The sequence below is a fragment of the Medicago sativa genome, chromosome 1, assembly GCF_051527215.1.
Source record: "Medicago sativa cultivar Bolivia chromosome 1, Bolivia_mono, whole genome shotgun sequence".
Lineage (NCBI taxonomy): Eukaryota > Viridiplantae > Streptophyta > Magnoliopsida > Fabales > Fabaceae > Medicago > Medicago sativa.
Genome location: NC_140749.1, coordinates 63462321 through 63470712, shown reverse-complemented (window position 1 = coordinate 63470712; position 8392 = coordinate 63462321).

The window sequence follows — 8392 nt, the reverse complement described above, 5'->3', positions numbered from 1 at the left end:
CAACAACATGAAAAACTCATACGACTCATAATCATGGACAACTTCTTACAACTTACAACTTAGACCAACATATAGAACCTCATGACATTAATAACCAACATTTAGGACAACATCTTGGATAGACTCGTACAGCTTAATTCAGTAAGTGACATCAACATGGCAGCACAGAAACCACATCACAATATAACAGTATCAATGATAATCAAAAACATCTTAAACGTCTTATATAATCCACATAATACTCATATAACAATACCACATTATGGCAAAAGAAACTACTACTATAACCCTTAATTACAATCCCTCTCATTAAGGTTATTGATTTGGGGTCTTACTATACATCTTAGGACCCCTTTAGAGACATGAAAATAGGTCAAAAATAGTCTAAGTCAACACTTCATCGTGGCACGTTGAGGTATCATCGTGGCACGTTTGGACAGCCTAAAAATGGTTTCGTTTCTGGAAAAATCGTGGCACGTTGGACCTCCATCGTGGCACGTTCTTAGTTCGACAGACAACATCAGATTTTCTACCTTTCACGTTTTCGTGCATAAAACCTAAACCGTTAATCCATTTTCGATGCCGTTTTCGCCTACGCGCTCCTGACACTAAGCTCTATCATATTCTATAGAAAAATTCAAGTTTAACCCACTCAAAAAAATCGTTTTCCAAAACCCCACTTAGTCACTTATTCTCAAAAACGCTTAACATCAATATTTCACATGGAAATCCCGAATTCATCTACCCAAATCCCAAAATACTGATTAAAACATTGTTATAGGATTAATCTATGAACTATAAATCATCTATACATAGTTTTAACAACTTCTATACTATCAATAATCTATAACAACCTCAAAACCCTAATTCTTAAAGTCTCACCAAAACTTAACCTAATCATGCTAAATTCATTCTACAGAATTATACCCTTAATAATATTGAAAATTAGTCTCACCCTTACCTGATAATAGCAGAATCGCAGCCCTCCCTTGGTTCTTCTCTCTTTCTGACTTTTCTCCCTTTTTCTCCAAAAACGTACGTACTATTTTTCCTAACTTATGTCTGTCTATTTCTCTCTCCTTTTTACTCTTCTCACTACTAATTGCTCATCTCACAACACAGCCCAATTTTTAATATTTTTATTTTATTTCTCATATCTTATTTTATTTAATAATAAAATAAGTCATAACAACATAACAACTTCACCACAACAAAATACTCCACATAATTCAGTTATAAATCATATAACCCACTCAACTTCATGAATCATAAAATTCACACATATCAATCATGAAAATCACGTAAATCATATATATAAATATATTTTTAAATAATCGAATAATTAAGACGGGCGTTACAACTCTCCCCAACTTATAGAATTTTCGTCCTCGAAAATTTACCTCAAGCGAACAACTCTGGGTAAGACTCCATCATCTTACTCTCCAGCTCCCATGTCAGGCTTTCACCAGTCGTTCCACTCCAAACAACTCTCACTAGAGGTATCTCCTTGCCCCTCAACGTCTTCATCTTGCGATCATCAATCCTCAAGGGTAAGGTCTCTACCGTAAGGTTGTCTCTAACTTGCACATCATCACTCTGAATCACATGGGACGGGTCTGGAACATACTTCCTCAGCTGCGATACATGAAACACGTCATGCAAATTCGATAAATGCGGTGGTAAGCCAACTCTATAATCCACCGTGCCAATTCTCTCAGATATCTGATAAGGACCAATAAACTTTGGAGTCAACTTCTTTGACTTCAATGCACGACCGACACCGGTCGTTGGAGTAACTCTCAAGAACACATGGTCTCCCTCTTGAAACTCAAAGTCTTTCTTACGCTTATCATGGTAACTCTTCTGTCGACTCTGCGACGCTTTCATCTTCTCTTGAATCATTTTCACCTTCTCAGTAGTCTGTTGAACAATTTCTGGTCCTAGAACCACACTTTCACCTGTCTCAAACCAACACAACGGAGTCCTACACCTCCGACATACAAAGCCTCGAAAGGTGCCATCCCAATACTTGAATGATAGCTGTTATTATAAGTGAACTCTATCAACGGAAGATGACTATCCCAAGTTCCACCTTGCTCAAGTACACAAACTCTCAACAAGTCTTCGAGTGACTGAATTGTTCTTTCCGACTGACCATCTGTTTGAGGATGATAAGCCGAACTCAATCTCAACTTAGAGCCTAAAGCCTCTTGCAAACTCTTCCAAAATCTAGAAGTAAATCTTGGATCTCTATCTGACACGATGCTTGAAGGGACACCATGCAATTTCACTATGTCTCGAATATAAATCTCTGCCAACTGAGCCACAGGAAAACTAATATTAATCGGAAGGAAATGTGCCGACTTCGTCAATCTATCAACAATCACCCAAATAGCGTCATTTCCCTTAGGAGTATTCGGCAAACTCGTCACAAAATCCATGGATACACTATCCCATTTCCATTCTGGTACATCTAACGGTGTCATCAATCCAGCAGGTTTCTGATGCTCTTCCTTCGACTTCTGACAAATCAGACAAGAGTACACAAATTGTGCTACATCACGTTTCAATCCAGACCACCAAAACAACTTCTTTAAGTCATGATACATCTTTGTAGCTCCGGGATGAATACTTAAGCTACTCTTATGACTCTCTTCAAGAATCATCTTCTTTATCTCGTCATTGTATGGAATACAAATCCTACCTCGAAACCTCAACATACCCTGATCATCGACCTTAAAGTCACTATCTTCAGTTTGATTACTAGCAACCAACAAGTCCACAAACTTAACATCAGCTTTCTGCGCATCCTTAATATCTTTTAAGAAATTATTATCAATTTTCAGCATTCCTAACTTAACGCTCCGAGACGACATTTCACAAACTAAGCTCATATCTCTAAACTGTTCAAGCAATTCAAATTCCTTCACCATCATAGCAGACATATGTAAACTCTTCCTACTTAAGGCATCCGCAACAACATTAGCTTTACCCGGATGGTAATTCAAACTATAGTCATAATCCTTCAACAATTCGAGCCACCGCCGCTGTCGCATATTCAATTCTTTCTGATCAAACAAGTACTTCAAGCTCTTGTGATCACTAAACACCTCAAATCTCGAACCATACAAGTAATGTCTCCAAATCTTAAGGACAAATATGACTGCAGTTAATTCAAGGTCATGAGTAGGATAGTCTCGTTCATGAGTTCTCAACTGTCTTGATGCATAAGCAACAACTTTACCATCTTGCATAAGCACACCGCCTAAGCCCAATTTGGACGCATCACAATACACCGCAAAAGGTTCATCAGGTTTTGGCAAAATCAAAACTGGAGCCGTCGTCAAACGCTTCTTCAATTCATTGAAACTGTTCTCACAATGAACATCCCACACAAAGGTTTTACCTTTACACGTCAAATGTGTTAACGGAAGTGCTAACTTAGAAAATCCTTCTATAAATCTTCGGTAGTGTCCTGCCAAACCCAAAAAGCTTCTAATCTCTGTAACTGACTTAGGAGTCTCCCATTGTGATACTGCTTCAACTTTAGATGGATCGACTGCAATACCACTACCAGAAATAACATGGCCCAGAAAACTTACCTCGTTCAACCAGAATTCACACTTAGACAATTTAGCATACAACTTCTTCTCTTTCAGCACTTGCAAAACGATTTTCAAATGTTCTGCATGTTCTTCTTCTGTTTTAGAATAAATCAAAATATCATCGATGAACACAACCACAAAGCGATCCAAAAAATGCATGGAAAATGTGATTCATATACTCCATAAACACGCCAGGCGCATTACTCACACCGAAAGGCATCACCTTATATTCATAATGACCATATCGCGTCCTAAAGGCCGTCTTCTGCATATCTTCATCTTTTACTTTAATCTGATGATAACCCGACCTTAAATCAATCTTGCTGAACACACGTGCACCTACCAGCTGGTCCATCAAATCATCAATTCTGGGGAGGGGGTATCTATTCTTTATCGTTACTTTGTTCAACTGATGATAGTCAATGCACAACCTCATACTTCCATCTTTCTTCTTTACTAGCAACACCGGTGCTCCCCAAGGTGATACACTTGGCCTTATAAACTTCTTGTCTAACAATTCTTTCAACTGTTTCTTTAATTTTGCTAACTCTGAAGCTGACATGCGATAAGGCGTCATAGACACAGGCTTCGTTCCCGGAACAAGATCAATATAAAATTCAACCTCTCTCTCCTGCGGTATATCAGGAATTTCATCAGGAAAAACTTCAGGGAATTCGCACACCACTTGCAACCTATCAATCACTGCTTGACTCTCCAAGGATAAGGATGCCATCAAAGAAAACATTAAAATTCCATCACGTTCTGACTGCTTCAGCTGCTTATTAGACAAAAACTCTGCTCCACTTTCTTCTTCGGCGGAAGAAAAGTACACCGACTTACTAAAACAATTAATACGAACATGGTTGCACTCCAACCAGTTCATATCAGGGATTGCACAACAACAAACAACAATTAGGACAACATAATGATAGTACAAAAACTGTCACCTGACACAATGCGACTCAACTACTTGGCCGGACGGACCGACCTGCTCTGATACCAATTGTAACACCCCGTTTTCCCAACATAAAAATTTCATTTAAAATCAGAGTATTTAATTCATAACGAAATGTCACACACTACTTTAACATCTCAAACAGATAATAATAATTATCCTTCAAATTCAACATCATGAAAATCTTAAAACTGTTGCAGCGGAAAATAGTTCAACATTTAAAAGTCTTGGCACGCAGGCCTTATTGGAAAATCTCATAAATTAGTTCATAAAAGAGACACGTAAGGAATAGAAGTAAAAGCAAGCCCCCATCCCGTTACGTATCAGAGCACCTAGACACCAAGTGAGGAGTCCACTCACGAACGCCTCTAATCTTTATTACCTGCACATTACCCACGGTCGAGGCAACATATACGCAGAAGGGGTGAGATTTCATAAATAATACATTAAGCATATAATCCAATAAAATGCATTTAACAACTTAAACATTAATAACATATCAACAATTAACAATTAACATATTTTTCATTTCATAACAAATACAATCATCTAATACCATTACTAATTTTCATCACAAATCATAATCAACTTAACACTCAACTTGACGACACAACTCACCTTTTACCATGCAACTCTATCAACTCAACAACAACTTGACAACACAACTCATCTTAGACCATGCAACTCTATCAACTCAACAACAACTTGACAACACAACTCATCTTAGACCATGCAACTCTATCAACTCAACAACAACTTGACAATCTTAAACATCATGAAACTTCTTGATATGCAAATGCATGTGGTACCAATCTGTTATACCCTAATTTTGGACCTAAAAATACTTGTTCAATTCTTCTTTTCTTGCATCTCAAGTCATTTGAACTGTCTTTGATCAATTGCATCTTTCTCTGCATTTTATTTCAATATTACTAGCAAAATTCATGAAAAAGGGCATTTTAGTCATTTCCTATGTTAAAATTTCTTTCAATCTTTGGAAAATTGTTTAAGTCCTTTCAATGGGTTTGAATAGGTCTTCATTTCAATTCTATGTCAAAATCCATTTCAAAGATTGCATTTGAAGTCATTTTGAGTCAGTTTAGCCCCTAGGGGCATTTTAGTCTTTTCATATGTTAAAGCTCTGTTTAATTTCTAAAAAAATTGTCTCTGAGTCTTTTCAATTGGTTTGAATAAAATCCTGCCTTGATTCTCTGTTAAAAACCACTTTTAAATTGCATCTGAGTCATTTTTTAGTCGTTTTAGTCCCAAGGGGCATTTTGGTCATTTCAGACGAAATTTTGACAGAGAGAGGTTACTTTAAAGTACCTCATTTAAGTAATTGGTTCGTTTTAGTCCATTTGGTGTTTTTTATTGGTTTCACTTTACGTTGTTTTCAAATTAAACTTTTTTTACCAATTTTATTTTTTATTACATTTTAGTCCTTTTATTTTTTGCACTTTAGTCCTTTTATTTTTGATCAATTGTGTTTCAGTCCTTTTAAAGTCCTTTATTGTTTTTGCAGTTTGGTCCTTTATTTGTTATATTTTGCAGAAGAGTCCCAAAGTCTTAAAAAATTGCAGATTGGTCCCAAGAGTTTGTTACAAGGTCCAAGCATACGTGGCAGCAAGCTACTGGTCCAGAAGGCCATGTGTCAGCCTATAAAAGGCCACCTCACTGAGCAAGTCAGGGTCAGTCCCATTCACAACGCAACAACTCAGCAAAATTGAGGGCCACGTCACCAAAAAACACTTTTCTTTCTCTCTTTCCAGAATCATCCAAGATCAAACCCAACGAATTCAAAGAAAAGAAGATGAACATTCAAGAACATTCATCCCCTTTCTAAACCCTAACCGTTTTCCAGCAACACAATCCAACACAAATTCGTACCAAAATTCATCATCGAACACACAGTTCAACAACAAATTCCACAAAAACGAATCAAACAGCTTCAATTTCTCAATTGATTGAGAATCATTTCGATTCTCAGATATCTTCAACGAAGATTCGTCATCGAATCATTGTCCTCTCCCTGCAATTCAAACCCTAAGGTGATCACAGGAAGAAGACAGTGAGAGAAGAGAAGAAGAAAGATCGAAAAGATTCGAAGCAGAGAAGAAGAAGAGGAGTTCACCGGTTCGTTTTTCAGTTCACAACAACAAGGAATCTAGCAGACACATCAGGAAGGATTCACGAAGAATATCCACATCAGATCCAGGTATAACACAAAGAGCCTTCTCATTTTTCTTTCTAGTCTTCATCGAAGGCTCAAAATCAAAAATAAACGGTGAAACTGAATAGATCAACGAGCTTTTAGACTGGTTCTTTCGAAAAAGTTCGAAAAAGATTGGGAAAGTTCAAAGTCGAAACTCTAACATGTAGATCTAGGATGATTCACCGTTTATTTTGAGAAATCAAGTTCAAATTCATAATCAGCTTGAAAAATAGAATAGATTAGGGTTTTGTTGTGTTAAAATCAGTAAAGTTTCAACCTCGTCGGAATCTGGAGGTGACGGCGGTTTAGATGAAGATTCCGGCGGAATCATGAAGATTCCGGCCGATCTTCATCTTCTCCGACCAGTTTCATCCATAAACCGGTGAGGAGAAGAGAGCAACGTTTGAGAGAAGAGTGAGAGAGAGAAGACTTAGAGAGAGAAACGAAGAAGTGAAATGAAACGAACCGGTCCACAAATCCTTTTATAAACTGCTGAACCGGTCTGGTTCAGTCTTGGTTCGTTTGGTTTTACATCTTAGCCGTTGGATTTGGGGTTTGATCCAATTGGATCAATCCAACGGCTGTGTTTGCTCCCTGTGATCCAAGTCTGTTAGGTTTTGGGCCTGGACTCTTTTTTTTACTGGATTTCGTCCCTGCTTGATTTTTTGTGCTATTTGAATACTGCCTTTTAGTATTTGCACCTCTATTTCATTAAAAATCCTTTAAAAATTCCTATGTGTTCTTGATCTTTTTCTTGATATTTTTGTGATGTGTTATGTGTTAAATCTTGATAAAAAAAATATGTGTGGTATTTTCTTGCTAATTGTTACTATTGTAATTGAAATTTGTGGAGTTTTATATGTTCTCGAGCTTTAAAAATCCTTTAAAAATTCTATAAAGTTTTTTGTATGTTTCTTGTCAATTTTGTGATACATCTATGCATTTAGTTCACTGAAAATTTTGCCAAGAGGTGTTAACACATTTTCTTGCATTATTTCTTGTTCTTTTTATGTGAAAAACCTCTAAAAATTTGTTCAATTCTATGCTATGTCCTTAATGACTATTTGATATACATGATATGTGTTTCTATGAATCTTTAGCCACTGTTTGTACATAATTTTGATGCTTGTGTGTGGATCTTGGTTAATTGCTTGGTTTACAAGTCACATTTGTGAATAAATAATGCATATATGTCTAAATTCACCTTAAAATGTCAAGTCCATCATATTGCCCTAATTCTCACTTTAAGACTTGATTCTAAGCCCTTGAAAAATGTATGAGAATGTAAGGATTTTAGGCAATAGGTTTCTTACATTTTGTGGGTGAATTTTAGTCATATTTTGCACTTGTTTGGCTTTATTTTGTGTTAGTTTCCATACTTTTGCTATAGTATTCCTTGCCTTATTTCCCTTTATATTATCATGTGCTACTAACCATTTTCTTGTGTTTCATGTCTCATACATTCCATAAGCATATTCCACCATTCAACCTTAGCTCCATCTCTTGCACTTTAATTCCTATGCTAAGACTTAGAAATTTTGCAATTTCCTTTATGTCTAAATTCTTGCAAGACCATAGAATGTATCTAGGCCAATGATGTAATATGGACTATGGACTCTA